Source organism: Apis laboriosa, unplaced genomic scaffold (genome assembly GCF_014066325.1).
Source record: "Apis laboriosa isolate Shangri-la unplaced genomic scaffold, ASM1406632v1 scaffold74_cov149, whole genome shotgun sequence".
Taxonomy (NCBI): domain Eukaryota; kingdom Metazoa; phylum Arthropoda; class Insecta; order Hymenoptera; family Apidae; genus Apis; species Apis laboriosa.
The window spans coordinates 614,967-632,887 of NW_025224330.1; the positions used below are offsets into that span (position 1 = coordinate 614,967).

A 17,921-nucleotide genomic window follows, 5' to 3' on the forward strand; every position below is an offset into this window, starting at 1 on the left:
CGAGTCTTCCTAATCTGAGAAGAGTGGTTTCAAAGAGAAGGAGAGGTCGAGATTTTCATTCGAAAAGCATCACGTAATCCACACACGGTCTCGTCGACTCCGTGAAATCGTCCAAGTTCACTCACGGTATTTCCTAGACGAATTTAACGACAACGCATCAGAGAGTTCGTGTATGCGCTACCAACCGTTTGTACCACTAAAGAGGTCGCTGCGGAAACTCGATCTTTCTGGAAAGTTCTACGAGTCTGTTCGAAAGAATCATGAAATTTTCAACTGTTGTGTTATCGAAAATAGAATTTCCGATTGCTTTGCATTGTTCAATATTTGTTAAATGGATATTAAGTGAAGAAAATTTTGAAGAAAATTTTGAAGAAATTGCTTTTCCTTATGTATCAGGTATGTAATACATATTTAGGTTATGTTGCAAATAATATAATATTCGATAGAACAAATGATATAATCTTTGAAATGAAAGTTAATTAGAAATGAGAATTAATTTTTATTAAATATATTATATTTTTATTATAAAAAAATCAAGCGTTATTTTTGTTAATAAATTGTGCTTTGTGAAATTTTATAAAATGTTTAAGAAGGAAATATTTAGAAAGAATTAGAAACATTATGGTATCAAAATATAAAAATATCATTATGAAGTACGCTAAACTATGTTTTTAAACAAATATTACGAAGTTTATATTACGACGTAAACCAACATCAATGACTCGTTATGTATTTCAAGAATAACTGTTCGGTCACGTAACACGGTTGTTTTTCCTGTGCGAAATAAACTCGCGAATTGCATAAACGTTTCTGTATACGGAATACTCGCATTTCGTGATTAGCATTGTATCGTGAGATACTTACATTTTAGGCATCATTTAACCAATGCTATTTATCTATCTTGCATAATATCATTTCTAATTCTTCAATATTAAACTTCTAAAATAAAGCTCTAATATCTAACCTCTTAATATTTCACTAATTACCTTAATAAAATATCGTTTTTCGTTAATTATTGATTAAATAGTCCTAAGTCAACAATTATTACGAAACAGTTTTAAAAATTTAACACATTCTTTTGAAAAACATCGATAAATATTACTTTTCTTTTTTTTTTTTTTTTTCAAAAATATACATCATATTTACATATAGAAATATTTACGAACAATTATAATTTCAAATCGATTTTCGGTGAATATAAATCATCGTCGGGAAAAAGTTGTTTAAAATCATATCCTCTATAACATATTTAAAGATCATAAAAACTCACGAAAGCGTTAGATTGATATAGATTGATTTTATTTCTTATTATTATCATAATTACGAAGAATTAAATTGCGCAATACTCGTTTCTATAAACTTTCTGTAATACATATCAAAGTTTTAAAAATTCGAACAAAATTTTCAAAAACGCATATCACGATCTTCTCTTTTAACGATTCCAATTATATACTCATTAGAGAGATTACACTTATACACCTTCGAAAACTTATCTAACGCGAAACACACGTGCAAACTTTACCGCTAATACGTTTACGCGAACTCTAGCCAAAACTCGAGTTTTAGAGCCCACGCTATCCCGAGTCACGCAATCGAACCCGTTCATCGACGTCTCCCGCGATCGTTGCCGCCGATGACAGGGGACGAACGGAGCGTACAAAATCCGTTTCCGGTCGAGCGGTTCCGCGAAATGATTTATTATGCCGTCGAGCGTGCACCGAGAGAGGAACCGAACGGAGCGTGACCTGCGGTGAGCGCATTGTAGACACGGTGAATCGGCACCGAGAAGAATATGAACCTACCCCTCTCTCTCTCTCTCTCTCTCTCTCTCTCTCCCCCCTCCCCTTTCCCTTTCAAACCCTCCCCCAAGGAAAGCCCTCATTGTTTATTTTATTGGAACACCCCGAGTGAATAGGGACGAGCATCATGGGAGGGGGGAGGGAGAGGGGACCAAGACCGATGGAGCATAGAAAAGGGGGTAATTATATGGGCGCCACTCGGCGCACCAGCAATCACGCGATCGTAATCCATCCTTTCAGATAGAGGCGAGGCCGACGTGTCGGTAAGGGCCAGATGCGCATCGCTCGTGGTCCGCTTTTTATACGGCCTCGTTCGGGATCGTATTTACACGGCCGATCCTCGAGAGATCGACCCGACCCGATCCGCTCCGCTGCACGTATAATTGGCCACGATGTTAAATAGATCGCTCGACCAATTGCTTTTCCACCGTACTCCTGTCAGCGGGCTATCTCTAGAGAAAATTTGGGTTATCCGTTGGTATCTTTTTCATCGATGATACGATTGTTTTATTAGATGTCTCTATTCTATCCATAGAAAACAATGTTTGCCTGTAAGGGCAACATATTGTTATCGATATATAATTTTAACAGATACAAGAGGGGATTACGAAATAGGGAAAAAAAAAAAAAACAAAATTTTTTTTAAACGATTTATATAAACGATTGAAGAAATTGAAACAACCGATCGAAATTTCTCGAAGATAATACGAATTGTATTCCGATATACGATTAATTTATACATTTTCCCACGACAAATCCTCTTGGCCACTGGTACACAATGTGATTTCGATTCGACGGTCGAATGTGCAACAAGCGTCCGGTCGGGCGAGCGCACGGGTTTTTGGTTACGCTGTCATCGATCCTCCTCCCCCCAACGTTATTCCAACGTTTGTCCATCGTGACACGGGGGTGAGTGGGGGGGCGGGAGGAGGAGGAGGAGGAGGAGGAGGTCAACGAAGTCGTCACCGCCGCCGCATTGAACGAGGTTGCTTCCGGTCGGTGCGCCTTTTCCCCGACGGAATCGCGTTAACGAAGCGTCGAAAAACGGTTTATACCGGCGGACCGATGCGTCAGCGCGAATCCGATGTCGCCGTTATTAGCAAAGAACGAAAAACGGTGGTGTAGATGCGGAGGGGAGGAGCGGGACACCCAGGCGTGCCAGTCCCCATAAAAGGACGCGGGCGCGGAACAAGCCGGTTAAATGGGGGTAGCGTTAGGGAGGGAAGTTACGTTGACGTTTCGGGGTGGCAACAGCGGCAGACTTCTCAATGAGTTCCTAAATCGAAAGGGCTTTCGCCCCTCGTTCGTTCACCCCCTGCGGCTCGGGATGGCACCCTCATATAGATGGTAGAGAGAATCGGCGTGTTTGGAGAGCGAGAGGGGCGGCGGTGGTAAAGAGGGAAGAAAATAACAGATTTCCCAGACGCGCCTCATTCGAACCCCCTTGCCACGTAGACTCTGCACCACCGGTGAGAGGTTGCCGCGAAAAGAGAGAGAGAGAGAGAGAGAGAGAGAGAGAGGAGAGAAGAAGAAGGAATTTTTTTTCCACTTTTCCTCTTCCTCTATCTTCCACGCTCGTCTTTCTACCATCTTCTAGGCCTTTCTGTTTTTTCCTCTCTCTCTTTCTTCCTTTTTCTCTCTCAACTTATTTTGTAGAGTTGCTTCCTAACGAGAGGCAAGAAAGTTCTTACCCGACGATATCCTTCCCCCATCTTGGGCCGAGAAGAGCTCCCTCCATCACCCGCACTTCTTCCTTCTTTTCTCTCTCTTTCTCTCTCTCTTCTCCCTCGTCTACTTTCCGCTCGCGTCCTGCTCCTTTGTCGTATGTATATAAGGGAAGCGATGGAAGTTCCTCGTGGGCAGCCCATTGCGTCGGGGAGGACCCTTCAACCCCGGGCCTCCGCTGCTGATTAAGGCATAAAAGGCATAAAAGGCGGAAGGATATATATATATATATATATGTATATACATATATATACATATACATATATACAGTGCCAGGCGAGCCCCTGCTAAAAGTGAGGGGAAAAGAAATTTGTTCGCCCGAGGGGGATGAGCCGTGCGGGGCGATGAAGAGACCCGGGGCAAATACAACGGGACGGGATACCTAATTGTAAGTACATTATACCTTCGGTCCGCGCGGGATTATACAGCTGCTTCTTTATTGCTGACAGTGGCGTCTTTTATCCGTAATCCCCGCTGCTTCGTTCCGATTATAGCTCCCGCGAATCTCCCCACCCCTTCCTCCCTCGTTGTCCAGGCGACGAGCTCTCGTCCGTATCGCGAAAAAAAAGTATATCCTTTTGTTTTTCTCGCGAATCGCATAAATCGCCAATTCCAAGGACCGTTGTACGCTTTCAATGTAAGCCCTTGTCAGGGACTTTTTATCCCCCTTCTCCCCTCCCCTTGCTTGCGGACCGCGATACTCAACTCGGCTGACTTGGTATTTTCGCGGAAAATCAGGCAGCCTTTCTTCACCAACCTCATTCCCCCCTTCTCCTTCCCCTTTCCCTCTTCGCTTCGCTTCATTTTTGTAAGCTTTCTCTCCCTCCCTCCCTCCCCCCCTTCCCTCTTTCCCCGTTTCGTCATGGAGAAGAAAGACATCGGTTTACCCGGCATTCGTTGAAATTGAACGAGCGGTGATTAACGCGAGAAAGGGAAAAGGAAAAGATTGAAAATAATGTGTCCTCGCGCGTCCCCTCCCCTTTCAGAATGGCTGACTCGGTTGAAAACTACTCGAATCGATATTGATACATCGACGCGTCGAATCTCCGTCGGAACGAATAAAGGAAAATACGGAGTGCATGGAGAAAGGGAGGGGGAGGTTACAGTGGATGAGGTTTTGCGGAGGAGGGAATCACGTAGGAACGATCTGCGCGACCCTTTTTATTTCACGATGGAATCCGACCGCAAGGCCAATCTGGCCGAAACCTCGTAATTTATCCGGGAAAGTATAGGGCTCCGTGAGGGGAAAATGGCGATAGTACGATATCGTGTTTCGTCCATTTTCAATTGGACGATAATTGACATTTCCCTCGGTCGGCACAGCGCAATATCGGGATCCGCCAATTTACTTAAAGCACCTAAATTAAGATCGTTGTTTCCCCGATGTTGGCCCCGATGGAAGGGGAGGGGAGGGAAGAGGGGACAAATTTTTTTCGGGCGCGCAGCTTTTTTCGCCCGATCAGCGAATAAAAATGCAATATCGTAAGATATACTCTTTCACGCAGAGCGGAAAGATAAAGTAAGAATAACTCGTTAACCCCGTTTTCCAATTTCGAAGCCCGCGGAATAATGGTACTTTTGTATTATGCATTGAAATCGACACCTCGTTGCTGTATTTAAACGAGTTTTCGAAAATATCGTGCCGGATGAAAAGAAAACTAGGATGCGGTGTAGGATTATCTTCGATAATTTCCATATTTTTAAAATTGTGCAACTTCGACCAATTTTAAACATATTTCAATCAATATTAAATTATATGGATATATAATTATGAGAATCGAACTATTATATATTTAATCTTCACGCGTAATTATTAACTTATCACGAGGAAAAGGCCAGTTAATTTATTTTTTGTCGACATTATTATTATTCATAAATCATCACCTATATGTTTATTCAGAATACATTGTCAGATATAGATTTGCAGATCCAATTAATATACCCGTATCAATTTTTTACTTCTAAAGAGAGTTTCTGATCGAGGAAGAACGCGATTAACGAATTAAACAACTCGTAGAACAGCAATTTAATCATCAATGTAATCTCTAATTGAATTTCAGAAAAGATACACGCAGAGAGGCCAGGCACGAGTCCAGGAGAAGAGAACGAACCAAAATAAAGGGTACAATGAAAGAGGAGAAAAAAGAAAAAGGCAAGAACTGGTGTCGCGAGAAGCAAGTCGTCGAGACGTCTTCATCGTTCCACGATTCGAAGCCGTTCGTCATTTCCGGTGGACGAGACTCGCGGCTATCTCTTCGTCTCGCGAGTCGATCGTCGAATTTGTTTTGCAATCCCGGCGCCTCGTTTATCGTTGGTACACATCGTGTACCGTCCGAGAGATAGAAGACCTCGTTCCTCGAGGTTCGGGGTTTCGTCCGGTCGGCGAAAGGGAATGCATCGAACGGCCGGCTCCGGTCCCTTTTTCGCGTTTCCTGACCGGTATCTGCACGTGTAAGGACAGGGCAAAGCAGATAGCGGCGTGGCGAGCGTGTCGATCCGTTTATCGAGCCGTGTATTTACGCGCGGCGTGACTCGTAGACGCGCGTTCGCCAGATAACCGCGATAATATAGAAACGCCAATAATGAAATACGATAAGCCGGGCATAGAATTTGTATACGACGGCCCGTCGTGGATTAAGGAGCTGTTAGCATAATCTGAACGACTCTATACCTATGTCCCAACAAACAGGCGCGCGGGGGCAATTAGAAACGCTTCTCGTTCGTCGTACACCACTGCGTGTATATAATCCACGCACGCGGCCGTATACACTGGGGGGGGATACACATCGAGAGGCGTACAACGGGCTCGATACAACGAAGATCGAGATACGTAAGTATTATGCGCGATTTGCTCGACCGCGATAAACCTTTCGCGCGTTTTCTCTTCTCCGCGAATAAATTACGCGACGATAGGTTGACACGCGTCCCGCGTCCAATTCTTTTTTTCCCTTTTCGAAATCGAAGATTCCACTCGCTTTCGTTGAACGTCGCTAATCGTCTCGTTTTACGCTTACATCGTGCTTGTCGCTGACTCGGCGGGACCCTTCTTCCCTCACCCTCCCTGGTCCCTAGTCCGTATCCCCTCCCTTTCCATCGTAGTTTTATCTCTGTCCGCCAGGGGGACGGGAACACGCGTCGTCGCAAGACTCAGGTAGGGAGCAAAGTCAATTTCGAGGCGAGATGCCACGGGGTTAATGGGCCTCCTTTGTCGTAAATTCGGGCTTTAGTGTGAAAGCTGCCTAAACCTACCTCCGTTGCTCCTTCCTCGCCAGAGGAATCCCCCTCGCTTCGTGCCTCTGGGAGCCTTGTAACAAACAGGATACAGGTACTTCGGATTTTTTTTTTGCTCTCTCTCTTTCTCTCTCTCTCGCCTCCATCCTACCTTCTCTCGCGCACGATTTTTCTTCCTTTTCTTTCACTTCTTCTCCCTTTTTTCCCGTTCTGACTTACTCCCGTGTCGCTGATCTTTGTCGCTCCTCCGAGACCGAGCCGTTCCTTCCTCGAGCATCCTTTTTTCTCCACTCGTTTCTTACGCGATCTCCCGTATACATCGCTCTCCGTTCTATCGTTTTCCTTCCAACCTTGCCCGGGCCAGCACGGTCCTTTCTCTTTGTCACGCTTTAACGTCCTTTTCTTCTGTTTTCCAGCTATCTCTCTTTCGCCCCCTCCATCTGTCGGCATCGCCTGCCGCCACATCGTCGAGCGATTTATTATCCGACCGTTCCACCTCGGGCACCGTTCTGCTTAGCCGCTGTTTTTTATTCCTGGTGAATAAGGGGAGTGAGGGAGCCGGGATCAAGGCGGAGTGTGAGCGGTGGAACGGAGTCAACGGGTGAGGGAAGGAACGGGAAACACGGCGGAAACTGGAGAACCAGAGAGGAGAGAGGAACTGGTGGAAAAGAAGATAAATCGCGACAGTTGCCAACCTAAGAAGTTTGATTATGTTGGCTCAGCCGAGGCTACGCTCGGTTAGATTTGTATTAAGCTCGCACCCGCCCCAGCGTCGACGGGAATATGCTTTATAAGCGTATCGTGGCGTGCTCGAGCGTTTCGAAATCTTAGATGGTCGAAAACAGGGGAAGGAAACGTGGTACGTAAAGAAAAAGTATAAAATATAACTTCCAATGCATTTTCTCTATGATTTGGATACTCTTAGAGCTTCCTTATCATTTCAATGTACCTCATTTTCAATATTATCGTTTCGATGTAGAATAGAAGTTTTCAACGTTTAATGATATTAAATAACAAAGTATTGCATTGTAAATAGAAAAACTTTAAAGATAGTTCTTTATTATAAATCATTTTTTCTTTTTCCTTTTTTTATTATATATCTTATTATTATTATCTTATTATTATTATATTTTTATTATATATTTTATTATATATCTTATTTAAAAGATGTTAACAGGTTCTTGTTTGATTTGCAGGTTATTAAAATCAAGAAAGAATGGGAAAATAGCAGAGAGATATGAGGTCGTTTTTTTTTCCCTCATCAAAAATCCATGGAATATCGTTTTTGTTAGGGAAGATTACGTTACAAGATAATTCAAAACATTTGTTACTAGTTACACATGGTTGTCGCGTGGGTGGTGTAGGTGTTTAGTCTGGGGAATGTTTAGATCCCTTCCATGGTTTCACTCTGTGAAGTGGAGTTTATGCGTAAACGATAGGGTCTTGACAGATCGCCTATTCCTGGTATACGAAAGTGTGAACACTTGAAAGCACTTCCCGTTTCTAAGATACGTGTTCTTAAGATTATAGAAACAAAAAAAAAAAAAAAAGAAACATACGTTTTCGGTTACATATGTTTGTATTCAAATATACAAATATTCTTTAAAAAATTCCATTCTCAATCTATATTGAAGTAATCACTCTCTTCATCTTGTTTTTTAATCAACATAATAAATATTGACTTTGTGTTCATAAAAATAGAAATAGATTCGAGATTTATTAAAATTTCTATTATCAATTTCATCCTATTCACACTATCATATTGCTTTCCTTTTAAAATTTTATAATTTTTCATTGATTAATCTTTTGCCTATAAATTATTATCATATCAAGATGTATAACACTGATCAATCAGATATATCAATTTCTTTTATTTTTTTTTTCTATTTTCTTCCACTTCAAAAGGGAAAATTAAACCCAAGGAACGTTCTCGTAAGCGTAATGAAAATTATCAATTCGATAATCTTGGCCATCGATGATCCAAGCGAAGTTGAAACGCGTTAAACAAGGTTACGGTTCAATTCATGTTACATAAGCGTGCGCTTATACACGCACACACGTATGCAAATCGGTCTGCTTTCCAGTAAACTGGTGTATATCAGTTTCACAATTACGAAACAGCGAGGAATTGCTGGAAGATCAGTTTCCTAAATGAAACAAATTAGCGGCGTAATGGACGGCAAATGCAGCGGGACTACATTTTCACGGAGATCGTTCGTTTCACAGAAATACTGGTAGCTGTCGAGAACTTCGGAGATTAAGATAATTTTATTAACGCCGGCCTTTCGCTCTGGCTATGCTATTAGCGGGGAATGTTAATGGCCCGTTGTGTATCGATCGTGCGGAACGAACGATTTCACCCGGCTAGGCGAGGTAAAAATGTTTAATAGACACGAGTTATGTGTGTTTCTCTCGTCTAATGTGCTTTAATCGCGCCGATTAACGGATCTCGCCGATCGTGTCGACCTGTTTTCCATCGCCAACTAGAACTCTCTCGCGGAGAAGTGGGTTTAAAATTATCGTAATTTCATTATATCTCACGAAAGTATCTAATCTCGCGTTGCGGAAAAAAAAAAATAATTTTGTTCTCACATTGATTTAATCGAAGTTAGTAATTAAATCTCAAATTGAACTCTGTATTTGTTAACGCAACAGTGATTATAATATTTCACTCGATTGTTAATCGAGTGAATAATTTTATTTTCCAAGAGAAATTCTTCAACAAGATTAAATCTTATTATTTCGAGAATAGATGCTTTTCAGAAACGAACTGTATGTATATAGCCAAATTTAAAGATAACCTAGATATTACTTGGCTCACGGTAAAAATTGTTGAAATCGACTTTTGTGCAATACCCCACGCCTCGTCCTCGAAGAGCGGTACGCCGCGCAAAAACAAATGATCCGCCGCTTCCAGCCGCGATAAAAAACCGGCGTCTGGATTAAACGTGCCTCTTGAATAGAGACGTTTTTCTGTAATGGAAGGTTGGTAACCCGTAAAGAGAATTCATCCACGACCGATCGAGCACCTGCCCGGGTGAGCGCGCGCGCAAAAGGGGGCCCACAAAGGGCTGCCCGGAACTTGTGAAAATAATTCCTGCCTCCTCGAGGCTTGTGCACGGCTACGCGCCCCATTACAATGACGAGGTGTACGCTATATACGCGTTCCCCAGCCGCTTTTATTTTTCCCCCGCCTCTCGTCCTCTCGTCGTCGTTTTAAACGGGATCGAGGGCAGGTGTCTTTATTCTGAACGATCCTGTATGTCATCCTGGCCGGATAGTTGGCATTTAACGCTTGGACAAAGCGCGATCCGGGTTACAGGCAGACAGGCGCGAATGTAATTGGCCGGTAATTATTTTCAAGCGGCAAATTGAAGGTGGAAAGTTTCGAGGAATTCGACGCGGAGAAGTTGTTTGCCTAGCCGAGCGCACTTTTCGATCCGCTACGAGGCTCGATCTCTTCGAGCAATGAGCTCGAGTAACGGATCGTTTTAATCGGTTGGCTTAGGTTCGTTAATGGTGCCTGATTGTTTGGTATGTTAATTGCGTTTTATGGGTGGGGAATTTGTGGCCTGTCAAAGGAATTTAATCTCGCGGCTTAAAAGATACGAGTCATTGTTCGTAACATAACAAACTCTGAATTATATACGTATTACGTGATGAAATTTCGATATACAGTAAGTTCTATTTTATATATATATATCGATATCGAAAAGAAAGGATCGGAATAATTGTTATGTATATTTTTTTAAAATATTGACATGTCTCTTGTTTACAAATTTTTTCTGCTGGTTTAGATAGAGATTTTTTTATTTACGAGGGAAAAGGATTACGAGGCTCTCGAAATGCGTATGCACTTAAGTATAATAATATAATATATAATAAAAGTAAAAAATATAATATATAATATATATAAAAATATATAATATATATATAATAAAAGTATAATAATAATAAATACATGTGGAAGGAAAATGTGCACGATCGCTTCGGGTCACCGGTCGAAACGCTCGAGCTCGTCTTCGAATTGACCGCACTCGATTCTAGAGTGGCGTACGAGTGGTTTGGTTCATGGATGGACGAGCACGTTTCATTGTGACCGGGCTATTTGCGAATTATCACCCCTCGGCCACCGAAACTGCTCTCTTGCACTCTTAACCGTAACGACGGACTCGCAATTCGTTCGTAATGGCGACTCTCTATTAGACGCAGTTTAAGTCTGTTTCGCCGGGACAATTTAGCCGTCGAATTACCAACACGCCTGTAACGAGCCTGTGTGCCTATAAAAAATATTTTAACCACGTACTCGAGATTGTAATCCTCGATCCGTTGAATCCGAGGGATCTTAATCTAATGCTCGCCGCTAGCCTCTTATTCGTCGTTCGTGGAATTTCTTTTCCTTCTTTATTTTTTTTTTTTTTTCTTTCCTTTTTTTTTATAACATTGATAAAAACAAGTAGTTATCTAGTTGAGGGACTTATAATGGGGAGAATTGTATAGCAATGCAGCGAGATAATGTTTTTGCCGATGTTTAATACAGCGAGCAATTCGAGCAGAACGATGAAATTTCCGCAACACGATCGAACTGGATTCTAGGCAATTTTTTTTGCTAACGTAGACTGTTCCGATTATGATATTCTGTGTTTATTCTTGAATTTTTTATTCTTTCCATTATTATTTTATTTTACGTTCAAGAAATAATTTTCTTCTGTATGTAAAAAAATATATAAATTTACATATTATTAACATATATTATTTACGAATATTGGATTATTTCTTTAAAATTATTTCTTTAAAAATTTCCTGTAAGATATAATATAAATAATTAATTATCCGTTAAGCAGATGATATTTTTATATCATTTAATATATCGTGTTAGAATGAACTTGAACTTTCTCTTTTTGAAATTCGCGCACATTACAACGAATTAAGCCGCATTTCCTTTACAGCGGCGCGCGCATAAATTCGCGGCGCGCACAAGCGGGCTTTCTATTGCGATGTTATACGCGACTTCCACATGTTTATTGCCTACAGTCGCGGTCACAAAAACGTAGGGGAGAATTTGGTTAATTAAAACCGCGCAAGCGACGTGGTCTCTCGTTCAGAGGAAGCACATTGCACCGCACCGGAAACGCGGCCGTCGGGACGCGTTCTCGCGTTAAAGCGTCCTCCCCCTACTCTGACTCAGGAATTCAATTTTTAATTTCGCCCGTCACGAACGTGGCCGCTTTGTAATTTCGCGCTGTTTGAAATCGTGACGCGTGTTCATGCTCTTCCACCTCGACCACGAGAGATTCGCTTCTTCACCGTTACTTCCGTTAATAGGAATGTTTTCTTTGTTAGAGATTCTCTAACGCGTGAAAAACAATAGATATTCGATTTACAAAAAAAAAGAAAAATAAATAATACAAGTCTGAAAGTCTTTGCAAATAATTTTAAAATTTTTTATTTTTTATAAAAATAAATCGTGTTAAAATGTTTTTTTTTTTTTTTGATTTGTAAGAGATACATGATAAATTAAGATTTCATTTTAACCTAAAAACTGCGAAGATTAAATAATGCAGAAATAAAAGAAAATAATGTAATGAGAATAGAGTATTGAAACAGTATGTATAAGTATACGTATGTACTTTTGCACTGTATTTATCGATATAAATATGTTGAACACGCTTATAGAAAATCCCGCCTTCATATTACGATGAATGGTAATGATTTTTATTTGTTCGTATGCCGATAATGAGACAACGCATCGTATAAATTTCAAAAGCTAACTGCGTTCTTATTCGTTTTTCCCGCCCGTTTAAGCTGCCTCTATTCATGTCTCTTTCCTTTCGATGTACTTTATCGACCATGAACCAACTTCTCGCCAGTCGATCGAAATTAACGAACACTAGTATGGAGGTTAGCTGGTGGTATGAGGTAAAAGAGGCTTGAAGTGGTTTTTACACGATCGCGGGATCGTTAGTCTCGAAGCGAGAAAACGCGCATTAGTTTCTGGATTGTTAGACGGAATGGGAATATCTGTGCAATGAATTTACTGATTGCATGCTGAGAGTGATGTGTGTGTACGTGTAATTGAGAGTTTGTGAGATGATCGCGTAGGTGGATACGATGGAAGATTGTGGAAATATAAAGCTAAAGAAGTATAAAGTACCATGTACAGTTGTTGATATATTGGAATGTAAGAAAAATTGAGAGGTTAATGGTCAAGAAGGTTATGTTCCGTTGAAATCCAATTACCACAATATGGCGTGTTGCGATGTTTCGCGAGAAATGCGATAAAGTGAGAAGTTTAAACTTGTGCAATGTGTATAATTTCAAAAAATGCGTAACTAGAAATGAATCGAACAAAAATATCTAAACTTGACGATAGACTGGTGAATATTTTTTCGTTTTCTCTATTTATCTAGTTAGCGAATCGAGCGTCAATCGTTAGATGAACGTGATCTCGCGAATTTTATTGACGACATAAATATTTGTCTTGGATAATTCCTCATTCCGACATCCCTAATTACCTTTGGCGTAATGCTTACATGTATGCCAGTCACGTACAAGTTATAAACATCGTGTACGCCTGCAGGTGACTGTAACAGCTCGAGATAATCAATCCGCGCGCTTGCATTCCACAGGACGAAGCCTCCCGGCCGTGTGCAAGTATCTCGCACATTAATGACTCATTATCGCTGTACCGTTATGGTCTTCGTCCGTGTTCGCGGCCAATGCGTTACAGGTCGCGGAAAATCTTTTCATAGGTGTACATCACGGTGCTGACAAACTCGAGTTCACCATGCGCATTAATCCAAATTTACCGGAACGTATACGCTTTGGATCCTTGGGAAAGATGACGTTGGAACGTTCGCACTTGTAATTATGACGTGTTCATCTAAAAATGAGCGAGTTAGATTAACTGTTGTATTCGTGAATTGAGATGATTTTTTACGGAGAAATATCGAAAGCAGGTTCAGGAAAATATTTCTTCTACGCAGTTAGTAATAGAATCAACAAACAAAAGCGTTTGAACAACTATTGTACATACCTTGCCATTAATACCACCGACGCAATGTTTATAAATCGTAAATCAAATAGGAACACACCAGTTCATACTTATGTACATATATCGAACAGCATGAAATCCAGTTAATAGTCAAACTACACACGAACTCCACAAATTTCTTAATCAATTTTCGCGAAAATAAATAATTATATAAAAGACTCTCCGCATTTCCAATTTATTTTTTCACGCGAAAAAAAAATCATTTCGTTCGCCGTTGTACGATTTTTATCGCTATACACTCTATATGGGGTTACACGCAATCAAGTCTGTTTATTAGAACCGCGACGAAATAGGCGAAATTCCGTGTATCCAGATCGTAAACCAACACGATCTTTACCGATATTTTCTTTCTTTCTTTTTTCCTTCCTTTTTACGATACTTTTCCAAATGGGAATAGCCGAGTGTTCGCCTCTAATCTCGCTTATTTAAGACTGTAATACGGCTGGTAAACGTTATCGAGACAAAACGAAAAGAAAAAGGGAGAAAGAGAGAGAGAGAGAGACAGAAGTTAATATTTGCAGGAACGATAATGACAAGCGCGCGTGTGAAAGTACAAGGTACTCATTCAATCGTCGATCGTTACGTAACGCGGGTGAATTCATTTTCGTCCAAGCGTGTCCGTAATTTTGAGCGCGAAACGCGTTTCCCCGTATTGCAAAGCGAAACGTGTAATTCGCAGGCGTTACATCGTTTATAGCGATGATTAAAATGCCCGCCTCGAATTCTCGCTTGCCCCTTATCCGATCGCTTGATCGTAAGGCTCGTTATTTGCTCGGTCTTGCTTGCGTAATGCGCTACCTAGCACGGTAATTCAAGGAGGTGGATATTGCATTCGGTATAGTATCAATTTTTCAAAACATAAAGATTTGTAAAAGGATGTAAAAATAAAAAATTTATGTTAAATAATTCATGCTTCTATAATTATAATGTTTATAACTTCATTGTTTTACAAGGAATAGAAGTTCTTACAAGCACTGTACAAAGTATTATACAATATACGATATTTCGAATAATTAACAACGTTCAAAATATTATAAACAGTGTTTTCAATTTGAACAATACAATGTATAAACAATATTACCAGAAATTTCGAACTAAAATTGCAATCATCCTTTTGAAAGAATGATAGACATATTTTAGTTAAAATTGTTTATTACAACAAATTGCAACAAAATTAATAAAAAGGACAGTTTAAAAATATAATTACTCTTTTATTGTTATAATTTTTGAATATTTTTAACATTATAAAATTAATAAATTTGAATAAATTATATGTATACTATTCAAATATAAAATTTCAAATATAAAATTTTTAGTAAATAATTATAATAACGATACTTGTTATTATAATTATTTGTTATTATAAAAACTCCTTCAAAATATCTTTCTTGTTTTATTTTATTTTATACTTATAATATTAAATATATTATAAAACTCGATTTTTCAAAAATAAAGTTATTAACGTCACAAATTATTATTGTATATATCATCAATACAATATAAAAAAAGGAATGCTATAATCTCACTAGTATATATATATATATATATATATATATATATATAAATTTCTACATCAACCACATTTTGCAAAAAATACACGTTGTATAATACGTTGTACGCATGCGCAACTTTCGCTAATAAAGTGTTAAGTAACCGTCGAATTATTTATGTCATCCAATGGCTTCGTAGAACGCGGCATCCTTTTCTGGCATCTCTCAAAGATTCAGTGAAGGTATGGAATTTCTACGTTCGGTTCCGTTCTCATTAACAGTTTCCTCGAGTCAGGATCCTCGTATATGGTATCTACACAAGCAACGAATCCGCGAGAGGGCCATAAGGGAATGAAAATCACTGCCATGTCCCGTATTCACGGATTTCGAAATAATATGCAAATCCGACCGACACGTATAACCGTGGTATAGACCGGGGTTGCATATGCATGCCTTTATCTCGTAGCTGCGCACACGTGTATGCGCGTGGTCGACCGTTTTAGAGGGCGCTTGTGCACTCTTGACGAATCTTCGTCGAAGATTCGCGAATTCAAACCCGCGTATATGAATATTTCAATTCCCCGTGAAATTCAGTGAACCTTGAAAGTGTAGTGCAATGTACCGCAAACAAAGAGGAGATTGATAGACAAAAAGAAGGCAAAGAAGAGAGAGAATGAAAAGCGATCGAGGCAAAGATTCGTGTGGTATGGCGTGAAATTGATCTCCAGGAGGTTATGGAAGTTTTCAAGCTTATCGATCTTTTCATGTTTGCAACACTCGATGAAATCGAACGATCGTTTTTGTCGCTCGCCAGATCACTGGTTGACATCAGAGTATTGTGTATACGAATGAACGATGTGGGGAATCTATTCTCGGGATGGGGTTAGATTCGACTTGGGGAGCTCGGGATTTTTGCGGTTCGTCGAAATTCAATGGATTTCGAGCGACGAGTAATATGCGAAAATCGTTGAACTACGCGGCACGCGTTACGCGCGTCAGAATCCACGGAATTCGTAAAGACATCCCGAGACCGACGAAGAGGCGATAATTCTCGCGCACTTCCAATTCGTTGACGTTTAACAGTCTTTTAAGTGAGAAAGGCACAAAGCTTATATGTGTTTTGCGGTAGAATTGTAATATAGGTTATGTATGCGTTGCTGTGGTGAGAATATTAGAGGAGATAGTGATAATACTTGAAACTCTATTGCATAATAATTTACCAATTAATATTTGTGAATTAACGTGTTATAGATTAAATAGATTTCTTCTTTGATAATTTTATGATCACATTACTTAATGTTTTGTAAATTTTCTTGCAAAATTTTTTACTTTATTAGCGAAGTTGTTATTGTTATGCAATGCAATTTAATTAATAATAGTATGATATATAAAATACAAATATTTTTGATATAAAAGTTTTTTATATTTTTAAATTTTTATATATAAATCTTGCCTTGATTTAAATATTTTATTATAAAAATTGTTTTAAAAACAGAACAAGATTTTAGATATATTATCACTTTCTTCTCTATCAAAAAATAATTTTAATTTGGAAATGTTAATTCTAATATGGGTAGATAATGATGTTACAGTAGACATAGGATAATAATTAATGCATGAACGGTTCGAATGGGTTGAAAAGAGATTTTACCTTATATTCTCTTATTATCCTTACTTTTTTCAACATTTAATATTTTCAATATTATAATTTAGCATTAATAATGTTTATTAAAAAATTCATTTAAAAAATTAAGAATTTATTAAATTTATATTTTAAAAATATACCAATATATCACAAAAAAACATTTTCTATTATTAATTTATTCTCGAATTTCATAATTATATTATACAAAAAAAAAGAAAATTCAATCGTGAATCAGGAAATAATAATTTTGACTATTTCTTTCACATTTTATGTACATGTTACATGTACAGAATTATTGATAAAAAATCTATAAATAAAGTTTATAAATAAAGAAACCCCTGTTTTTCCCACCAAATATCGTTTATTTCTTGATATTTTTTTTTTATATTTATTTTTGTTTAAATTCGATAATTTTTGATAAGATCGGAATATTGCGTCGGTTTGGCAACAAAACAGCTGTTATTTATTTCGCGTTGGTTTGAACGGCGCGCGAGAAAAAGATCAAATATCGCGGACACTTCGTGCCGGTGGTTTATTGTTAGTCAAATGATCGAGGGCGGCGAACTGATACGCGTTCGATAGCAATTTGTATCTACCCGGAGAGTTATTGCGCAGTGCGCGGCCGAATCAGCTCGAAATTGATGTGCAAGTACACACAAACCCGTGTTGCCTACGTTGTTTGTTTTTAATTTTCCTCCTCAAATACGTGAGTTGCCGTCGCGCCACACGGTTTCTACGAGAAATTTGCCGATGCATTTTATCGCGTCTTACCGGTTCGTTACATCGAATCCCGTGTCGATTAAAATCACAAGGAAAATGAAACGAAACGTTACGGAATAAGGAAATAAACGGGGAAAGAAATTTCGAGACGGTTCTTGGGTAAATTCTTGGTGAAAACCGCAAATTCGATGGAAAGAAAGATCAAGAGAGGAAGGAAGTTCCGTTTCTTTATTGCGTTTAATCTCAAACTTGTAATG

General features: G+C 39.3%; 1 long non-coding RNA gene across 1 annotated transcript; it reads left to right on the forward strand.

Annotated features, from left to right (window-relative positions):
- The first annotated feature begins 266 nt into the window (after positions 1-266).
- Positions 267-8,383, forward strand: LOC122719349. The gene is made up of 4 exons (XR_006347564.1): positions 267-396; positions 5,585-6,849; positions 7,172-7,614; positions 7,952-8,383. It is a non-coding gene; the product is annotated as an uncharacterized LOC122719349 (long non-coding RNA).
- The last annotated feature ends 9,538 nt before the right edge of the window (positions 8,384-17,921 follow it).